General features: G+C 45.1%; 1 protein-coding gene and 1 long non-coding RNA gene across 5 annotated transcripts in view; one reads left to right on the forward strand and one right to left on the reverse strand.

The window, feature by feature from the left end:
- Positions 1-4,017, reverse strand: part of CLDN14 (claudin 14) — a 49,433-nt gene extending 45,416 nt beyond the window's left edge. For 2 of the 3 annotated variants that reach the window (XM_038581454.1, XM_038581455.1), the window contains exon 1: positions 3,198-4,016. The gene's annotated coding sequence lies outside the window, so the exon portion shown is untranslated. Of the gene's footprint in view, positions 1-3,197 lie in introns of all 3 variants that reach the window. The other variant, XM_038581457.1, reaches the window with a different exon arrangement.
- Positions 1,606-21,898, forward strand: LOC111093473. Of its 2 annotated transcripts, XR_005382354.1 has the most exons (6): positions 1,606-3,507; positions 3,841-4,291; positions 6,181-6,329; positions 15,605-15,663; positions 16,389-16,522; positions 21,687-21,898. It is a non-coding gene; the product is annotated as an uncharacterized LOC111093473 (long non-coding RNA). The 2 variants fall into 2 exon arrangements; XR_005382353.1 differs by lacking the exon at positions 1,606-3,507 and having other exon boundaries at positions 3,517-4,291.
- Positions 21,899-22,529: the final 631 nt, after the last annotated feature.

Raw genomic sequence — 22,529 nt, forward strand, 5'->3', positions numbered from 1 at the left:
TAGATATGTCCTGCCCTTTGCCCTCAGCACCAGGCCATGGTATACAGTGGTACTGGCACTGGGACCAGGGTGAGTGAGGGTCCAGAGATGCACATCTTTTCTCAGGTCATTCTGGGTGCAGGCTGGGATGCAATGCACAGATGCAAAGTGCTTTCTGCTTGGCCCTCCCTCCACTACTGGGCCACTGTGACTCTCACCTTCGGAATTCTGGGCTCTTTGAGAGCCTCTCTTCTGATGCCCATGGAAGCTGCTCTGTGGACCTTTACACAGCTGAGGAGACCCTCCACCTGCACACAGATGCTCTGTGAAATATGCCAGCCAATTACGTCCCATGGAGAATAAAGGCAGGGTTGGCCAGACCACTCAACAATCAATTACACATTGACTTCCTAGTCAAGGCCCAATCCTGTGACCTCAAGAGAAATATAAGACAGAGACCCTATGTTCAAGAAAGTGTAGTCATGCATGGAGCCAGAACTGAAGAGCACAGAATGAGAAGATGTCAGTCTGCTGGAATGTGTGGAAGGAGGTGAACCGTGTGCTGTGTCTTGAGAGATGAAGTCTTTGAGGCTAACAGTAGGGAGAACGAGAAGGTTCTGTGCTGGGGAGCACCATCGTGATTAGGGAGGGAGCAAGAGGATGGTGAGAAGCCCGCAGGCCAAGATAGGGAATGCCGGTGACCACAGAGGAAACTGCATGGGGCTGGAGGGATCAGGGAGCCCTGGCTAAGGGGAGCTTTGGAAACTGGGCAGAGGCTTCACATGGTGACTTTCTGACCAGGGGAATGAAGGGTGGCCACACGTGAGATGTTTGGAGCAAGATGACCTCTTGCATGAGGTGAAGCACTGTGGATAAGATCTGACCCACCAGCTACACTGCTGTCCTGCATGTGGAAGGTCAGACTTTCAAAATGGTGCTGAGAAGCCATAGGTACCATCACTTGCCTTATGGAGGATTGTCTGCTGCTAAAGGGTTATTGCATCTTTAAAACATGAGCTGGAGCCCCTCGCCTGGCACACTACACTTCCACTGTGGGCTCCCAAAGCATGGCCTCTGGGCCAGAGGGAAGCATATCACGAGGGGAAAAGTTACCTGTATTTTGGCCAATTCAGCCTCTCCCTTCTGACCTTTTCTCCATCAGTGCGTCCTTCTCCTCAGGCACCCAAAAGCCTTATATTCTTTCCCTCTTCCCAGAATAATAGATTTCAGAGTTGGAAGGAACTTACAGAAGGATCACCTAGTCCATGGGTCAGTAAACATTTACTGTAATGGGCCAGACAGTAAATATTTTAGGTTTTGCTGGCCATCTAGTCTCTGTCACAACTGTTCAACTCTGCTGTTATAGTGTGAAAGTAGCCATGACAAAGAGGAAGTGAATGGCATGGTTGTGTCCCCATAAAGCTTTATTTATAAAAACAGGCAGAGGGCCAGGTCTGGCCCATAGATCATGGTTTGTCAATCCCTGACCTAGTGTTTGGCATTTTCATTTTACAGATGGTTAAGCTGAACCCAGAGGAATGAACTGACTCAACCAAAGACTCAGAGAACTGAGAGTCAGTCCAGTAGGACCTGTTGGGATGTTTGTGTTTTCGCTGAGGTAGAGAAAATAAAAAACAGATCGACTTTTTTTTTAATGTATTCATTCAAATAAACTAACATCCTGCCAGGCAACTACCAGCTCTTCACACTCATGAGGTTGGCTCGGGCAATAATACCTGAGACAAATTTCCCTCCAGTTTAATGATAACTAACCTTCCATCACCTGCTGAGTGGCACCATCCATTTTGCTACTAAGGTCTGCCATCTGTTGTGTGTGAGAATCTCAGCAGAGACAGGCCCCTTCTCTGTATGGCGGGGCCAATATGCCTACTCCTGAGATGGGATTTTAATGGGTGAAACCTCAGCTCTGAGGACCACTGGAGAAGCGCTGGTTTCCCCAGAGTTTTGGTCATGCACCCAATAAGAGCCTCCCGCTATTGTCACTGTCAACAATAAGAACTGTGCATTCCAAATAAGAAGAAAGCAACACTTTAAAGGGGAAAAGTGGGGATCCATGGCACAAATGGACCAACACCATTAACTGTCCTTCCTTTTGGATGTGATAATTTCATATTTTTGGACCACCCTGTCAGCATGTCAGATTTAAAATATTACACGTGGAATAATGAAAAATTGCCAACATCTCACCACCATCTTTTGATTAATGGGTAGTTCCTCAGAGATTGATCAGTTTGTTTGATTTTGTTACCCGGAGTGACTGATGGCTATTTTAAAAAATACTTAGCTTTAGAGTTACCCTACATGAGATAATTTTCATATGCCTTGTGTAGCCCCGTCTAGAATAATTGGACTTTATTGCCTTCCTTCCATGCATGAACTGAGGTTCCCTGGAGAAGCAAAACAGATTCAGACTTTGTTGCTTTAATATTTCCACGTAGATCAGCTGCTGTATTCATAGAGCGGCTTTGGCCAGATGGCCAGCCAGCCTTGTAGTGACATTTCCCATTTCCCGTCCATTACTCACCAATGGAAAATAATGTGATGTGAATTCCCCATTTTGGGTAATATGTGGTTATAGCCTTGTTGTACCTGCACTAAAGATAAATGACTTATCATGCAATAATTTCTTAACTCTCTAGGGAGAAAATAGGAAAAACAACAGTTCACCGAGTTTGGCAGGAAAAGGAACCATCAATGTTAAGGCATTCACAGGACAACTACATATAATTGCCTAATTTTTATTTCTTGTTGTTTATTTTCTGTTACTTAGAGGGAAAGAAAAGCTTGTTTTTTCTGCTTCAGATATTTAAGCTCAGGTTTGAGAAGGGGACTTCAGACACCCGGTTTCAGTCCATGACTTAGGATGTCCTTTTTCCAAACACTAGTATGATGCAGAGCTGGGGTGATGAAAATTAATGGAAAAGAGTCCAATTGGATCATCCGGACTGACTCAAACACACTGAATCCTTGTTCAACGTTGTTTTAGAATTTTTATTTTTAAAATATTAGTTATCACTCCCCAATGTTTGACACAATGTTGTCATCCTTGGTTTTTAACTTTTCTGTTTGATCTCACCCTTGAAGTTAATTTTTTAAACTAACACTCCTTTTAATTATTGTCAAAGATGAGTAAGTAATAATTATAACATTATCAATAAAGTATGTTCAATTAAAGCTAATGTTTCTTCAACCCTTACCATGTGCCAGGCAGTGTGGTAAGAGTATGCCCCACTTAAATCACTTCTTTGAGCCAGGTGTCCTTTGGGACAGGTACTGTTATCATCATCCATTTCCAGGGAGGACAGGTGAGACTGGGGAGGTGTAATAGCTTTCCCAGGTCCCACAGTCTAGGTGGGATTTGAACCCACATATCTGATTTCAAGCTTCTAACCTCTCTGCTCCGGGGAAGCCAAAGTGCTAGGCAACTCTTCTTTCTGGAACAGAAAAGAGTTGCTAGGCAACTCTTTCTTTCTGGAACATTCCAATGTCTCTTGTCTTTGAAAGAAGGTAACTCAGCTACTTCCCAGTTTCTGCTCTCCTTGCTGAGCTGTAGGTCTCTTCCTGTCTGATTCTCACAGGAGGGCAGCACTATGGAGCTGGGCTGAGGTCCTTTCCCCATGAATCAATCCCATAGAGTGTGGGTCCATTGAGCTGTCCCATCCATATAGGGGCATCTGTTCTTGTCCTAAAGATGGGTGATTTGCTGGGCTCCAGGCTGGCTACTGGCAAATCAGTTTTGCTCAATGAAATAATTTGCATGTTTGCAGCAGAAGGTTCTGGAAGCTGCAGAAGGGTCTGAAATGGCTTCCTTCCTCCTCCTCTCCCTCCTCTATACCACAGACAGAATCTGTTACAGAGTGAGCTGCAACCTTGCCGTGGCCCTCCATCCACCGAGCCCAAGAAGAATGCAAGCCAGGCTGTACCCGACAGTGTTCAGCCATAGAACTTAAACAAAGAAGGTCACCTGCCTGTGAGTTTACCCCGTTAGTAACTCAAGCCTTTTATAAACTCATTTGTATTCATCCAGACAGCTGTTTTGGCTAGAAAGAAATGCTTCCTCCTCACTAGAATTACAAATAATTTGAGCAGAAAGCTACAAGCAAGACATATTAATCATGTTTGAAAGGATGTATCTTTTTATACAAAGGGTTTGCTTCAATCAAAAAAAAAAATCCAAACAGAACAAAACAAAACTTCCCTTGAACTGTACTTATATTTACCAGCAATTTCTAACACGGAGAGAACGCACAGCTTGCTTTATTTCTTAATGTAATCCCCACCTCCCCTGCAGGTGAGAAATCCAATTCTTATCCCATTTATGTGCCCTTCTAATCACAGTCTGCCTTGGAAACCTGTGTGAGGTTCAGAGGAATGAACCGCTATGGAAATTTTTCTATGTTTTCATCTTTTATTTGTATTTGTTAGTCTAAAAAATTATCATTACCCAACAAATAAATGTATCAAGGAAATGGTTTATACAGAGCAAAGTCCTAACATACAGTTAGTACATTATGTTAACGTCAAGTTTGCGTGCCTACTAAATCTGTCCCTCTCCCAAGGATCCCGCAAAATAGATACCTGAGTGGCCAACTCGCAGAGAGGTGGGTTTTAATAGGACTATTAAAAAGGTTGGCATTTCCATGATTGGTTTATGCTTCACCCTCCATCTCAGTTAAAGATTAAGTCTCTGCATCACAGACTATTGCTCAAAGGCAGGTTTGGAAGGGATGTGGAGTATTTTCTTTATTTAAAAAAAAAAAAAACACAAACCCTCATAGATAGAGTTAGGTTTATTTTTAACAGGAACAGAAGCACTGTGGGAAGCTGGTTTGCAGATTCCTTTTCATTCACAGACTGTGCTCTGCAAACAAAAAAGCAGCCTTGAGTCTTCCTAATGAAAAAGTGTCCCGAGGGAAGCTCTGGGGCAATCACCCCCTACACGGGGGTCCCAGCTACAGGCTGCTCTACAGCAAAGCTGCCTTATGTCTGCCTTCATTTTTGTGCAGTAATTTCTTCTGACAAGCTCCTTTGCCCTACCTCAAGCAGGCCAGCCACGCTTTACTGAGCACCTATGATGTGCCAGACATTGAGCATGGGTGCGGAGTAGATCAATAAACATAGACATAGTCCCCATCTTCACAGAGATAGTCTGGTAGAAGAGATAACTGTAGAAAACATACTAGGTTAGGGTTAGGTTAATTATATTTATAATTAAGGGAAGGCCATATGATCAAAAAGATGTAAATGAGGGGTGCCTGGGAGGCTCATCTGACTCTTGGTTTTGGCTTAGGTGGTGATCTCAGGGTTGTAGGATGAGCTTGTGGGCCCCCATGCTCAGTGCAGAGTCTGCTTGAGAATCTTTCCCTCTCTCTTCCCCTCTACTCCTCCCCCTGCTCTCACTGCTCCCCACCCCACTCCGGGCATGGAGGATGGCTGATAGGGGTCTGCAGAATAAACAGCTAGAAAGGAGGCGATATTTCAAACAGAGGGAGTAGGGGAGGAGGTTATGCTTTAGATGTACCTGGTGGAGGCAAAGAGGCCCAGAGGAGGGAGGCCAGAAACAAATCTTCCAATAACCCAATACAGAAATAAGGGGTACATCCCTATAAGTGAACAGAAAGATCTCCAAGACAGACTGTTGACCAAGAAAACAAGATATGAAAAAGTAACATTTTTAAAAAACCACTAAAAACAATATATTATTATTATCTACATATATTATATTTTATTTAAATATATATTTTAGGGCTATATAGGAATGGGTACTGGTAAATGCATTTTTAAAGGTCTGTATTATATATATTTCCCAAACCAACTATAGTCTCTACGAGGGGCAGGAGGGTGTTAATTGGGGGTGAGGGACAGGGTGGCCTTCAGTGTTTTTTTTTTCCTGTAATGTGGACTTTTTCTTTAATTAAGGAAAATATATTCTGTATTACAAATGTAATAGAATATATATATACATTAAATGTAACTAATAATCTATTTACTTTTCATTATAACCCATGGCACTTAAGAATATTGCAATATGTCTGACTACATCTAGGTTTGGGATTTCAAAGTCAAATGGATGCTGGAGAAACAGAATTCCTGATCCATAAAACCTAAAGTTCACCAGGTCCAATTCCCTTATTTTACAAATGAGGAAATGTGGGTTTCTCATGGTCTTTTTGTTTATAGGCACAGGAAGAAGTACGTAAAATAATTCATGGAGAAGTCATTGTTGCCTTTGGGTTTTCCTGGCAGCTATGAAAACTACATTAAAATGCTTTAAAAAAAATCATATGCCCAACCGCAAAAGCCATTTTCTCTGCAAAGAGGATGCTCTGGTACGTACTTGAGCGTAACACACTAGCAGTTGGGTTAGGAGTCAAGTTCTGCCCAGGAGCCACCACGTGATCTTGACATAAGCCAACCTCAGTGTCCCCATCCTAGTACTGGGGATTTTCTGAGCCCTCAGGAAATACTATTACTTCACACAAAGGGAGGGGGAGGACTTACACCTGTGAGGACAGAATGCTAGCCTTAAAAAATGTGCTCTGAATTTATTCCTAGAGCAAGGCTCTAACCTAGTCTCACAAGAGCTCTGATACAAAAGCTTGTTTGCGGGAGTTGTGAAACAGAAGGATAGTATGGGCGTCTCTGGAGAATATGGTGAGAGAGAGAGAGAAATCAGTATTTTGACTAAAGAAAATATTTAAGTTCTGATCGGAAATATATTTGCAGAGAAATAAGAAAAGGACTTTTCCCCCCTTAAATATTCACAGCTGGCTCTCTGACCGTATAAAGTTACTATGCTACCAAATGACTCAACTTGCAACATCTGTATTGGTGATTGACATAATGTATTAAGGGCTATCTAACCCTGCGAGTCACGACACCCCTGTTTGATTAAGGTTTATTTTACTAGCACCAAGAGACTCACACATTTAACATCTGTGGTGCTGCTCCTGAAATTCCAAGCCATAAAACAAGGAAATTCAGCGTGGTCTGAAATTCCAGAGCATAGCAACCAACTGTACAGAAAATACATTCAGGGGGCTGGTCGGAAATCGAGCAGGGCTTAGCTCAGGCGGGACGGCACATCTGGCTGCACCTTCCCTCAGCAAGTGTGGGAAGGAAGAACTGGGGGCGCCAGAGTCCAGCTGGACAGAGAGGGATGGGGCTAGTCAGCCTGGGGAAGGGTCTGTCCTCCTGCCAGTGCAGTTCATCTCTTAGTACCAGATCATTGAGACGGGACACTCCCCACTTGACCCTCCTGTGCTGCGGCTGTGTTTTGAGATGCTCATAGTTTGTAACTGTGGGTTCAGCTTTGTATTCAGCATGGGAAGGAGTTAAGCAAAAGTGAGCTTCAGCTGTCTCTGGGCTATTGCAGATTTTATTAAAGATTTTATTTGAGAGAGAAAGCACAAGTAGGAAGAAGGGCAGAGGGACAAGCAGGCTCCCTGCTGATCCGGGAGCTTGAATTGGGGCTCAATCCCAGGACCCTGAGATCACGACCTGAGCAGAAGTCAGACACTTAACCAACTGAGCCATCCAGGCACCCCACAGAGCCTTTAAAAATGATGGTTATTTGTATGTTGTACCAACGTGGGAAAATACCGACGGTCAGCCTAAACCAGAGACAAAGACAAACCTTGGGCAGCAACAATGCTACGGTAATATATTGACGAGACCTGACATTCATCTGCAGCCCAGGGCTAGAGCCGAACACAGAAAAACAGCAAGAGTTCAGTTTACTGGGGTACAGTGATTCTTTTAAAGAAAAAAAGTCTATTAATGGAAATGAAAATTTTTTTATTACATTAATGGAAGTTACACTAATGGAAATTAATCCTTTTAAAGACATAATCCCTGCTTTTTAGGAATCCTAGAGTCCTGGGGGGGAGATGTGGGGGCTCCATATGAAAAAACACAAGGTCAACCCTGAAGAGTTATGAGAGAAGCACAGGACAAGTCCCATGGGAGCTGGAGCAAGATCACGAATTTCAAAGCTCTTTGACAAGTACAGGATGATAAAAACATATGGCTTCCGGACAGCTTGCAGTACCACATCTTCCAATGGGGCTGATACCCAGAAGTCCTGCAAGTTACTCTTTCACATGAGTATCCAGTGTGCCTTGGGTGCAAATGCACTGGAGAGAGGCCGGGGTGGCTGAGTCACCAGAGCACTATCCCACCTTGTCGGTACACAGACTCCTTTGCAGGCACATCTGCCCGCCACCCCACGCCAGGAGCAAGCAGCCTCCAGTGTGCCTACCACCACCACCTTGTGCTCCATTTTCACAATGCCACCCAGCTCTGGGTTCTCATGCTACAGCCCATGTCCTCCCACCTCCCCCAACACTTGCATTTTAATAACATGACACAACTTTAGATGAGCTGGCTGTGTCTTTCCCAGCCACAACCAGAGGAAATATCATCACCTTCCCCTCCAGCAATGGCAAAACCGAACCCTCGCAAGCCAGGAAGGGGAGCAGCAAGCCCTGATCTTATTGTATAATTACAGCCACAGGAGTGTGATTTATGTAGGATGAAAAGGAGTCATAAAACAATAGATTTTGTCCAAAAACAGAACAGTGGTTTGTTAAACTGCAGTACGTCCATCCGATGGAAAAATCATTTCTTTTAAAAAACGATTTTGTAAAGGCCATGCAGTAATGGAAAAAAGCACATGATACACAATTAAGTGAGAAAAGGTACTGTGCAAGAGTGCATACAAATTATGCTTATAAATATGAAAAATATTTTAAAGACTGGAAAGGAATATGAATATAGGTAGGTGCATATAGTATATGTCTAAATATAAGTACACAGATAATCGCAAGTTTTACTGCAGAAGGGAATAAATAGGTCTAATGACAGAGAATGAGGGCTCGTGGAAAATCTATATGAGCAAGTGGCTTAGTTCATTTTCAGGAGTGGTGAGATCATGGGGGATTCTTTTCTCTATTGCCCTTAATTTCTGTGACATCTTACATAATAAATGCAATTAAAACTTGTATTTTGGTTTTCTGGCAGACACTTTCCAAAGTTTAAATGCTCATACTAAACTGGGTGGTTTCAAGGGGTATGCTTTGCTGCTAACCCACCCTGGTGGCCTGGCTGGAGGTGGAGGCAAGACACAGCAGTGCCAGACAATTCCTCCTCATGGAGAATGGAAATCCATGCTCATTCTTATATCTTCTCTAAGGGTTTTCCAGAGGAAGGGGAAAAGCAGCATGGCTGTGCCATTCTGAGCTTGGGTTCTACACTTATGCAGACAGAAAAAAAAAATTATCAGAAAATCTTGGTAGAGGGACGCCTGGGTGGCTCAGTGGTTAAGCATTTGCCTTCAGGTCAGGTGGTGATCCCAGGGGCCTGGTGTCAAGTGCTGCATCAGGCTTCTCTCAGGGAGCCTGCTTCTCCCTCTGCCTGTGTCTCTGCCTCTCTCTATGTGTCTCTCATGAATAAAATAAATAAAATATTTTTTTTAAAAAGGAAACCGGGGATCCCTGGGTGGCTCAGCGGTTTAGTGCCTGCCTTCGGCCCAGGATGTGGTCCTGGAACCCAGGATGGAGTCCCACATCGGGCTCCCTGTGATGTGCTTCTCCCTCTGCCTGTGTCTCTGCCTCTCTGTGTGTGTGTGTGTCTCTCATGAATTAATAAATAAAATCTTAAAAAATAAAAAAAAGGAAATCTTGGTATAGCTTGCAAGTTTTCAGCTGTGGTCAACTTTGTACAGAGGTGGTGGGACAGGAATGGGGGCAGAGAGGGGCTGGACTGCCAGTCTCAGGAGCCCACGCCTCAGGTTCTCTCAGCTTCATGTCTGGGGCCAGCCTTGCACTAGCTCTATGTCTACCTCCCAGGTCCAGTGGGGACTTGCCTCCTCCTGAGGACCTGGCCAGGTGAGGCCAGCAACAACAGCAGGAGGAGGACAAGACTCAAGGCCAGGTGGTCTATTGTCTATCGATCCTCAGGGTGTGCCACTTCTCTGCTTGCATCAGAAAATCAACTGACCTAGACTGGACTCATTAAAACAAACAAACAAACAAACAAACAAACAAAAAAACAACCTCACCAGATTACATTTTAATGTTGCATCCTTGGTATTGACCTTGTATACACAGAAACAGCTCAATGAAGAATGTTCCCGAATCACTGATGAAGCTGTTAAAGATGCTACTCATTATTTTGTTTGATGTCATTTGTCTAATGCTCCATAGGACAAATTATTTTTGCAATCTAGTGTGGGTAAAGCTCATATTTCCTGAAGATGATTTTCTTTTTTTTCAACATTTTTGCTTTGGCAGCCAGAAAACTCACCTTCAAATCTCATGTTAAGTTATAGTAACCACATTAATATGTGTTTATGGTATATTTGCCCACTGCATCCCATCTGCCATCCTCCTACATGGTAAAAAAAATTTTCTTTTATTCGACAGGTTTCCTATTCTATTGTAAACTGCCTTAAATTCTTTTTAGGTGTAGACAGTTTATAAATAAACCCACACAGTACCGTATCTTGAGGAAATTGATCGTTGGCAGAGGCACAGTTTCATATACTAAAGCAAGGCTGTTAACACTACTTAACCAAAGCAAATCCAGAGCTAGGACAAATCCGAAACACAGGACTTTATATCAGACAACTGGATTGGACAATTCAAAAGTCAAAACCATAACAAAAAGGCTGAGAGATTGTTCTAGATTAAAAGAGATAAAATGACACAACGACCAACATGTTGACCTTAAACTGGATTTTGGTTCAAGAGAAATAAAAACAAAACTCTGTATAAAAGAAATTTTGATGCATTAGGAAAATTTTGAACATCGACTGGATGATAGATGATATTAAAGTTAATTTTAATAGGTCTACCAATGATACTGTGGATATACAGGAGAATGTCCTTGGAAGAATTAAATATTGTGAAGTTTCATGATTGTTTACTATTAAATAGATAAGCAAAACAAAGCACATATGTGTGTATATACACATATATATTATATTCATGCAAAGAGAAAGCAAATAGGGCAAAATGTAAATGATTGCTAGATCAAGGGGACAGTCTCCAGTTGTTTATCATGGTATTCTTTGATTTTTGAGGTGTGTTTGAAAATTTTCACAGTAGGTTGGGCAGAGTTATACAAAAATCAAACACTTAGACTATAGATCCAAAGATATATTAAACCTGATGGCAAATCATTTTCTGGAATCCCAGCTGTACCCCAAGCTTAAATGGTTGGGGCAAATGTTAATGGGGTTCAAGGAACACTCATAAAAACTTAGCAAGAAAGAAAGCAACCACTGCTACTGTTTTACCACTGTCACATCTTGAAGGATGGGTCATGAAGCAGCATGGCAGGAAGGGACAGGATTTTGGAGGGTGGTGGTGCCTGATGGTTGTTACAGGTAGAAAAGAGACTGCCACATTCCCTCCATGCTCTGCGCACCAACTCACTTGGGCCGCTAGATTTGGCTGCCTCTCAGCCGTCCAACAAGACATGCATCAGAACTAGGAGGCTGTGGTTCCAAATGAAGCCACCTCTATTAAAAATCTATTTATTTCCACAGTCTTCATGGACAGGTTCATTATCCACATGTCACCTAGCCAATACCAAGACATTATAGGACCACCTCCTATAACCGTGGAGATGCTCACACCCAAACGTAGAAATAAAAGCAGCAGGAAGCCCTGTCACCTGATCACCAGCACCACTCTGAAGGTTGAGAATATTCCAGTCTCATCCCTACCAGTTCCACCCACCAAACAGAACATGCTTCTTAATTGTGCCTGACCAGTGAAGCTATGACCCAAGCTTCTATCCGTGGATTCGGGGCCTCCCATCTTATTCTGACTCACTCCAAACTGTTGGCTAGAGAGTCTCTGTTGCCACTGATGTCAATTTAAGGGATGCTGAGAATGAGCTTCAATTCATTTATTCAATCTTTCAAGGACAGTTAATGAGCACCTACTATGTTCCAGGCACTGTGCTAGACAAGAACTTATGTTTGTGAATAAATCAGACAAGGGTCTTGCGTTCATGGTGTCTAAGGTCTAGTGGGAGACACAAATAATTAAACTAGCAGACAAATATCTGTGTGTTTATACACATACATATAAATATACCTAAATACAAATTGCTTTGTTCTTGAAAGAAAACAGAGTACTGTTGACTGGTGGTAGACCCTGGGCAGCATCACCCTCTGAAATACTATACCTTTTGTGCCATGAACAGGTGTGGGGCAGGGGTTAAAGAGAGCCTTTGAGGAAGCACTAGGGATCAAGGGCTAGAGGAGAGAAGAGAGTCAGTGTGGCGACAGGTAGGGAAGAGAACACCAAGTTCAGAAACCACACAAAGTGGGCCAGGGTGCGTGGGAGGGGAATGACTGAAGACGTGCCTCAGGTGACATTGGACCACACCTTGTCAGAGTGGCGATAAGCAGCTCTGCATTACTCTAAATGGATAGGAAGCCACTGAACAATTTTAAGGACATGATGCAACTTAGGTTTTAAAACACCACCCTGCAGCAAGCGATTGCACATGAGCAGGAGTGGAAGCTATTGCTGTAGTTTGAATGAGTCATATGTTCCTTAACTAGGACAGTGACCATGGGGTAGGAGAGAAGTGGATGGAATTGGCAGGTTTTGCTAATGGGTTGGATGGTAGGGTTGAGAAAGGAAGAAATTTCTGGTTTAAGCAAATGGTGGTGCCAGTTAGGGAGAGAGGGCCAACCTGAAGTGAACAGGCAGGTGCTGAAAACACTGAAGTCAATAGAACTTTCCATCTTCTGAAGAATATCACCGCTCTGACTTGTTGAAGGTTCACCATGTATCAAACTCTGCACATTTACCTTGACCATATTTTTTTCAAAGATGATTTGAAAGGTCTTGCAAAAAAAAAAAAATCACAGGTACAAGAAAACTGAAAAGGCTTTGTGTGTGTGTGTGTGTGTGTGTGTGAAAACACAAGAGCCAAGTAACAAAAGGAAATAATCAAATCCTAGTCCTAATTCTGAAAGAAGTTACTATGGTTACAAGCAAAAAACTTGGCTCTGAGCTTCCCAGCAGCCAAAGCAAATGGGGAGGGTGAATTTTCTAGAGTCATTATCTCAGAACAGGAAGCATGCTGGCTTATGTGGAGAAATAGAAGTGCCCTTAATCTCTACTTTGAAAGCATTTTTATCACTATACGGCTTCTCGAAGGGCCGGTGATCAATGTGGCAAAAGGTTTCGTCAATGAGAATTTAACACGAAATGCAAAGACCTTCTATATAAAATCTGAAAAAAGACAGCCCAAATGCCCAGGAGAATGATCCATCAGGGGCATTGGTGAAGGGCACAGGTCTTTTTCTTTGGGTTTCTTTCTTTCTTTTTTTTTTTTTAATAATAAATTTATTTTTTACTGGTGTTCAATTTGCCAACATACAGAATAACACTCAGTGCTCGTCCCGTCAAGTGCCCCCTCAGTGCCCTCACCCAGTCACCCCCACCCCCTGCCCACCTCCCCTTCCACCACCCCTAGTTCGTTTCCCAGAGTTAGGAGTCTTCATGTTCTGTCTCCCTTTCTGATATTTCCCACTTATTTTTTCTCCTTTCCCCTTTATTCCCTTTTTGGGTTTCTTTCTAATAGTATCATCACGATGGTTATCTTGGTATCCGCTGGCTGCATTATATTTTTTGTCTGATGATGAACATCTCTTTTGTGATTCTCTCTTTCTGTGTGTGGCTGTGTGTGTGTGTGTGCATACGCACACCATATGAGAGTTAGCTGCAGACATTCTAAGACATCTAACAAACCTCACACACTCCCACACTCCCTCCCTCTGCTTGGAAAATTCTGACTTCACTCTCCTTGGGAAAACAAACCTCACACAACAGAGTTTCCAGACCTCTTTCATGTCACGATGAAAATAAAGCCTCCTGAACTCCTTTGTGTCTGTCCTCTGATCAGCTGACCCTCCTGTGACAGGCTACCAGGGCGCCCCCTCTGACATCACAGCCTACTTTCGGGGGACCCCGGGTGCTGCAAGCCTGCAGAGCTGGCCTGAACTAGATGCCCTTCTAAATGTCCCTGAGTTAAAAGGAAGCCCCATGGGCTGAGTTGGGGGCCTCCAGGAGGTGCCTGGCCTGGGGGCACCCCAGGACAACCCCAAACTCACCGGTGCTGGGGAGCTTCACACCAGCTCATGACCGCGCAGGGGCCGGGAGCTGGAGAACCCACCGCGGCGCCCCTCGCCGTCCTGGGGGTGAGCACGAGCGGCCCGCGGAGCTGGGACCCGAGCGGCCCGCAGGTGGCCCCGGGAGCGCCGCGCCGCGTGGGATGAATAATTGACGCGCGGAGTGGAATTACGGCTGCGGGTGCCCGCGCCTCCCGCAGCCCGCAGGCCCGGGCGGGGCTGAGGCTGCACCCCCACCCCCACCCACCCACCCCACCCCCGCTGCCCGGGGAGTCCTGCCCCCTGCAGAACCCGCGGTGCCAGCGCGCGCGCAAAGTGCATTGCCTTCTGGCTGGGAACTCATTTACATTCTCCGTTTCAGGTTCAAATGTGTGCGCATAAAACAGAGCATTAATTAGCAAGACCTGGCGAGGTCCCTCCCCCCCCCCCCCCCCAGCTTGGCCGAGGAGTGCGAGAACCCCAGCAGGCTGCAACACCCACCCACCCCGCGCCCCAAGGGCGGGTGCACCGAGGGACCCAGGCGCTGGGGCTGGGGCTGGGGCTGGGGCTGCGTCTGGGGTGGAAGGAACACCAATTTCCAGGAAAGCGCCAAGAGAGCAACCAGCTGCTCCTCCATTCTCGGCGCTTTGCCAGGTTCCCTTTCCTCCAACAGACATTCATTGAGCATTTGCGACGTGCCAGCTCTGGGGAACGGGGGAAGGGAGAGGATGCCACAGTGAAGGAAACAGTCCCTGCTTTCACGGGGCTTCCCTTCGAGTGTGTGTTTGGGGAGTGGGGGGCAGACAGTAGAGAAATGACATAGTGGGTGGGAATGATAAGAACAAGTACCCATGAAAGAATGTTGGAGGAGTTAGTCAAGATGCTCAGAGATGCGGCTCTGTCTAGCAATTCTTAGATTTCTGCAGTAATTTAGTAAATGTCATTATTTGATGATAGCACTTAATGAGCATGTGGCATGTGCGAGGCACTAGAATAAGTGCATGAGAAAGTTTGCTTTATGCAATCTGTGGCAATGGCCTCATGACATGGATCTGTGGCCATTTTATAGAAGGGGAAGTTGATGGGCACTTGACGGGATGAGCACTGGGTGTTATTCTGTATGTTGACAAATTGAACACCAATAAAAAATAAATTTATTTAAAAAAAAAAAAGAAGAGGAAGTTGAGGCAGTGGGTACCAAGGCCACTTAGGTAGCAAATGGTCAAGATGGGACTTGAACCCCAAGAAGCTGGCTCCAGGACCCTATTCAGAATTGGTAAGCTATGATTTATACATACATATGGTTATATATATATATTTTTATAAATTATATATGTATATATAATAATATATATGGATAGTTTCCCCCTCCTTCCCTAATGTGTGGTGAGACCAAAATAACCCTAATATGCATAAAAGCTCTTTGAAAAGTAAAGGCCACCCCATTCCATCTTCTTTCTTGCCTAGATTTCTAGCTGATTCCTAAAGCAACATGAGAATGCATGATTATAGGAACCATTTACTAGGTGAGTCACACAAGTATCCTCAAGCTACGTGAAGCTGGGGCCCTGTGTCACTGATTCCACCTGTTACGCTGAGCTGCAGCTGCTCTGGCCACGATTCTAGTATCTGGGTTTCAATTTGGGGACCCAGTGGGTGACACTCGAGAAGACAGGAGTCACACCAGCTCCTGGCTCCCGCCAACCAGGTCTCCATTACAAGGGTGCTTCCTACCATCCAGGAGGGTGGTGGGTACGCTCCAGGAACCAGTGTTACACACATCATGTGCCGGTCAGGTCCCCACCCTAAGCCTCACTCTGCTGCCATCCACCTCACTTTTGGAGGAAGGCAGTGCTAAGGGTAATGACCTTTCCATGACAGAGGGTGCCAGGGAATCAAGGCCCTGAACCCGGGTGAGCCAAGACTCCCAGGCACCCCTACCCATTACAGGGAGGTCTGGCTGGATTCTGTGCACCCTCAAAATCTGACTCAGCCACAGAGCCTAGAACAAAGTTCTCCCAGGCCCCAGAAAGTCATCCCTGCCCCCACCACCAGACTGTTTGCATAGGCGGATTAAGTGGGGTTGGAGTTGGGATTTGGAAAGGCAGCAAATTTGAGGCTGGGGAGAATTTGGACTTTCCCGTGCATTAACCACAGGCAGCTCTTCCCTTCCCCCAGAGTATACTCTCAGACCCCCAATGAGCCAACCGAACTTTCTCTGTGTTTTATCCAAACATGCCATGGACTTTAGAATGAACTCTTACTCCTCCTTCCTGCTGACCTGACTGCAAATCAGCTTTTGATGGGGTTGGACAGTTTGGAGAGATGGGCAGTGATCACACTGAAATATGATGACAGGGGCAAGACTGTAAGGACATCCTCGAGGTAAGACATGTGCATAGAGCAGCCATGTGAAAACAATTAGGACAATAAATTTACTAATTGCTGAAAGTAACTTAATAGCAAAACCACAATGCTCTCTGCTATTAATCCCAGCTACTGCAGAGGGTGCCATATTGCTTGCTCGAGGCATTGTGAATATGGGGGCCAGCGCTGTTGTGTTTGTGGATATCAAGCAAAAAAGCTTGCATGACTTTTGGTAGTTGAAAAGTAAATGACTCTGTAGCCTCAAACCAATTCAAGGAGCCCTGGGGTTTGAGGCATTTCATAAGCCTTGGAGGGAGGGGAAGGAGGCAGGGCCTGTCTCTACTGCTATGTCTCCCTTGCCCTCCATCACCTTCTGCACTTTGTCCATTTAAACTAGAGCAATGGGAGTTACTCAGATTTCGGAGGCTTAAGAATTGATTTTTAACAAGTAGAGATTCTAATGCAGTATTTTGACTGAGGGTTGGAGTTTTAAGACTGCATGGGTAGAAACGAGGTAGTAAGTAGATGCAGGGAGCCATTTTTAGGTCGGGGAAAGATATTTCAGTCTTTAGGTCCCCAAGTCTTTGGGGCTGCTTGTTACAGATGATTCTTCATCAGAAATTAGATATTGTGCCCTCATATCAGGCATAAATGCAGTACGTTTGGATCCTAGAAGAATCCTTATCCCTCCAGAAAATCAAAGACAACCATCAAAGGTGCCACTTTCAATAGCTCATAGGTATGCACAGGACTGCAATTTCCCTAAGTAGATGGGATCTTTGTGTCCACATTTATCTTAAAGGTGCCAGAGTCTTCAAGGATTTGGATCGCTTAATCCTCATTTTTTTCCTCTCCTCAATATTCAGAAAAAATAGGCCAAAGTTTTTTGTTTTTGTTTTTAAATATGTTTGTATCTGCTTCTACTGTGTTTGATTGTATATATATGGCAAGGTATATTTCAAAAATTGAGGGTTCAGTTTGAACTCTATTGTGATGTTCTTGTCATTTCAATGAGCAGTTTAACTCTTTCTCTTGTAGTCAGAATGATCATGGCCTGAAATTTTGAAATTTTAAAGACCAGGTTTGTTTCTGCTGGAACATCCTCAGGAGAGGTCTGGCCAGCTCTGCTGGGAGCCTGAGTGGAGGGAGTGGTGGGAGAGGGTACCTGAAACTCTTCTGAGGATGGTTAGTTTTTCCACGAATCCTTAAGCCCTCCCTCCAGCTGCAAGAGCCGGCGGGGCCAGCCTAAATGGGCTCCCCAAGAACAGCTGCCTTCCAGGAAGCAGAGGTTATAACCCTGGACTTTCTGAAAGTTTGGAGAGAAATAATATTTCTGAGGCTGTCCAGCCTGTGGCTACTCTGGATTAATCCAGATGTTCAGAGACCTGTGTGTATGCGAGTGCATTGCTTTCATTCCTTGCAGAGTTACTTTTACTAAGTTGCACATTAATCTTGTCTTACTGACCCACTTCTAAAGAATATTCGTTAAAAGAAGACATTCTCAGGCCCATGCTAGAGTCTGATTCAGCATTTCCAGAGGAGCTCGAGGAACACGTATCTCTGCCGATTCTGTGTCTGGGCAACTGCCGCATACTCTCTCTTTCATTACTAGCAAGAGCTGTGCCTGTTCTGAGCAACTGGCTTATTTTTTATGGCTAGCCACTGGTGCTGCTCACTGAGCATGCTCTATCTGCGGGTTGGCCGTAGGAATCTCAGGACAAGATCTTAGGCACACGTACTTTATGTTCATCTTCTAATTACTGCCTCTGCTTTCCTTCTCCTCTGTCACACTTTCTTCATTCAACTTGCTCATTAATCATTTTTATTATGAAATACTGAAAATATAATATAAACATTTATCCCTTCTATTAGAAAAAAAATGTCAAACACACACAAAATAGCGAGTGTGCTATAATGCACCCTCATGTATCTATAACTAAGTGTCAGTAATTTTCAACTGAGAGTTGATCTTTAACATTTATATTTACTCTTATTGGAGTTTTCAGTCTTTGCAAGTACCCCAGACCCTTTTTCTTAAGAGATGGAGAGGCTACGTTCGTAATAACCACAATACGTTAGTAGTTCTCATCTGGAGGTGATTTTTGCCCGTTCCCGCCTGAGGACGTTTGGCAATATCTGGGGACATTTTTGGTTGTCCTAACTAGGTGGAGGGCTATGTTGCATTGACATCTAGGGTGTAGAAGCAGGGATGCTGCCCTTTGACACAGAGGGCGGCCCCTATAACAAAGAGTGATGGCCCCCAAAGGACACTAGTACTGAGGTGGAGAAATTTCACAGTAAATGAAAAGGAATGTTTTCCAAGCTAGAAACTTGCTAGGATGTTGAGTTTGAACAAAGCCAAAACTTGCATTTTCAAGTTGAAAAGTGTCCTGAATACCATAGGTTTGGTGGTTTAGGGTTCCTTCATGGTACATGCGCTAGAACACCAGGAAGGAACTGGGCAACAGTGGTTGAGTCTGGGGAGGGGTGCTGGGGGGCTGGGGGCAGGGTGGAGTATTTCCTTTTTACCATATTTCTGTGTCTTTTATATTTTGTTTTATAACGTCTGTGTGCATGTCTTACCTACATTTGAATAACATGGAATACGTGACTGTTTCCAAAGGATCAGGAAACACAAAATTCCTACTAAAAAAGAAAAGCTTTTAAAATGGTCGTGTAAGGGGACCAGAAAGAACTTTCTGAAAGGGCTTCCCAGGGCGCCGTGAGCCTGTCAGACACCGAGTGGGGCTCACAGAGTGCAGGGGCCATTAAGGGAATCAGAAACACGTGGAGGGGCGGTCGTCTAGTCCCGGCATGATGGATCAATTGTGGGAGAGTGAAGTTAAATGAGATGGTCCCCATGCCAAGCCTCTGACACTAATGAGCCCTCAACGCAGGGAGCAGGTCTCCCAGGGCCAGGCAGGGAGGCGTGGGGGTGACAAGCAGAGTTGCCAGCCCTAGTGTAGGCGGGGACCAGCCCCCTGCCCTGACACCGAGTCCTTGCCCTAACTGCGAGTAGCCACGAACCCCAGGGAAGTCACTTGGCCTTTGCCTGATCTTCCAAAGGATCAGCTCTAAATCGTAATAGAAGGAGGTGGGTCCCTTGCTTCTTTCCAGAGCACTGTGAGCCTGTCAGACACCAAATGGGGCTCTGGTGTCTTACCAGTTCTCCAAAAGGCCCTGCAAAGTGGCTGCTGCTCTGGGGGGGGACTTGAAGGCCCTCCCACCTCTGTATTCTCCTCATCCTTTGTGCTCTCCCTGCCCTCTCAACTCTAGCTTCTAGAGCCTTCTGTTAGTCCCTCACATTTGCCAGGCTGTCCTCCACACCAGGGCCTTTGGAATATGCTGTTCCTTCTACCAAGCACATGTTTCCTTCCTTTCACTTCTAGTTAATGTCTGCTCTCCTCCAGAGAGCACTCAGTGACTCTGCTATTAAGCTCTCAGGTCCCAGGACCTCTCTCCCCAGCCCTTGGAAAGACGCATGTTCATATTGTGTATGCAATTATATGATAAATGTCTGTCTCTCTGCTGGTCTATAACCTCTGTGGGAGCAGAGTCTAAGTCTAGTTTGCTTGCCTGTTTCTGGAGCAGCATCTGGCACATACCTGGAAGTCAAAGAGTATCTGTTGACCAAGTGACCAAATGAGCAACTGCCCTAGAAGTGTGTACCACTAGGAATTTGTAAAGGCCATCCTAAAAGTTCAGATGCGGTGGGAAAAGTGGAGGGGCCCCCGAGATGTGGAAGAAAAAGTGGGCCTGGGCAGCCTGGAATCTTCTGTGACTTTGCCACGGGTGGGGACCTTGGTGTGGCCAGGTCTGGTCTCTGCCAGAGGGCATGTCTGTGTAAGTACCTTGACCACACCTTTGTGTGGAAATGAGCTTTTCCCATTTCTCCCCTCTCCTACCTCGTCCTAATGAGCAAGCCAGACCTCACTGGTGCTCAAGTGATGAATTAATTACCCCCTGAGGTTGGTCAGCTAATGTGGGAGCCCAGGAGTGGGGGAGCTAGGAAATTCTTCAGGATAATAGGGGCAAACAAAAAAACCTCCTTCCAACTTGACACATGAGAGGGGTGAAGGGTTCTTCTCTCTACAGGGGTAAAATCCTCCCTGACTGCAATGACCTTAGACTGCATTGGATGCCCCCTTCTCAAACTCCCATAATACCCTGAGTATATTCTAGTTGCTAAGCAACACCAATGGTGACCTTCTTAAATGTCTGGTACTGAACTGGGCTGTGAGCCCCCAAGAGCAACACCATGAAGTTTTTTCTTCCTTTTAATCCCTACACCATGCACAATGCCTCAATTATCAAGGTGCTTGATAATGTCTAAGGAATGGTATCCCCACTTGATCATATGTCACCATGTGATGATTAATTTTTGGAATTTTCTTTAACTTGTCTATCTTGCCACAATTTCTGTCAGCAGGAACGGAAATGGTCACCAAAAGAAAGGGTGTTTGCTTCAAGCTGGACTTATGTATTCATTCCTTCAGGTGTTCATTAAATATACACGCATGCACACACACACACACACACACCTCTCTCAGCTACCGAGAATTCTTGTTGAAGCCAAAAGTGGTAGAAGTGTAAGAAAATGCTGTAAAATGAGAAAGATATATTTGGTGTTGAAAAGTGAATTGATGAGTAGAAGTAATGTGTGGGCTCCTGGGTAAGACGAGCCGCCCTTGAGATGCAGGGCTCAGCCAGAGCCAAAGAACAACTGTCAGGTGTGCGGGCCTCCCCAGGAGACCCCCACAGAGACCCTGGAGGACATTTTTCCTTCATTCTCCTTCTACAGAGAACAAATGTCCTCCAGAATGTTTCCCAGGGGAAGGGCAGGTGGTGTGGGAATTGCTTCTGGTGGTTGTACGAACGCAAGGCTGAGCAGAGTCTCTGGAGGCTGCTCTCAGAGACTCCAGTCAACCACACGACAGCTGTAAATGCACACAGCAGGTGGGGTTCTAGGCTCTAGCCATAGCTAGAGAAAGTCACCTGCCCCAGGTAAGCATGCTGAAGCCAAGGTTGGACTCCACTAAATGAACCTCCTCTCCCCTTTTGGGTCTTCACTCAAGTGTCACCTTGGGTAGTCCTCCCCGATCGGTTTTCCACCTACAACCCTTCCCTGGCTCTCTGAAGGCCATGCATGTTGCTCATTCTCTAACATTCTTCTCTCTCCAAGACCGTAAGCTGCAATAAGAGCCTCCCCTGCTCTGTCCTCAGCACCCAGACCCCCCACCTAGCATGATGATGGTGAGTGGCTGAAAGAAAGAATGATCTTCATCACGGAAGGCTGGAATGCATGGAATGGTGACAACCATGCATTCTGATCATTTAAAGATACTGTCTTACTAAATTCCCCCAAGTACGAGGTGATCCCAACCTATGTGTAAATTTCAGTGAATTAAAAGTAATTTTCTTTTGAAAATATATTCAGTATTTTACAAGTGTCCTTGAGATAGAAGAGACATGTTGCCTTTGCATTGGGAGGCTTGACCATTCTCATGGCAATAACACTTCTTACCGGAACCCGGCAGGTAGAATGAACTCTCCTTATTGGCATAGAGAGTAGATAGATGTCTATACACTTTGTTTTGCACCTCAAGGCAGAGTTTTAATAATTATAAGTTGAGGGAGAGGTTGTTTGGCCCTAGGGGTAAGTGGTTTGCTGAGTGTCATCCTGTCAAGAGAGACCAAAGAAGGGGTGGCCTAACCTCCCCTTTGCTGGGGCTTCTCAGGTGGTCTCTGTAAAGTTGTGTCCATGGCACAGGGTACCCAGTGGTTGTCCCATTGCTGCCCCTTTATACACAGCTGTCCCCACTTCCAATCTCATCTCCAGCATGGGCCCTGGACCATCTGCTCCCACCTGGTTTTTCCCACTTCCCTTCTGTAGGACTTGGTCCTTATCCTGGTCTTCTCCAGTTTTTGGTGACCTGTTCAGAGGTCCCTACCCCACTCTCTCACCAGCCACCATGCCAGGTGGGAGATGCACTTGCCACCAGCCATGGTCCCTACAGAGACTATG

Source organism: Canis lupus, chromosome 31, assembly GCF_011100685.1.
Source record: "Canis lupus familiaris isolate Mischka breed German Shepherd chromosome 31, alternate assembly UU_Cfam_GSD_1.0, whole genome shotgun sequence".
In the NCBI taxonomy this organism is placed as follows: Eukaryota; Metazoa; Chordata; class Mammalia; order Carnivora; family Canidae; genus Canis; species Canis lupus.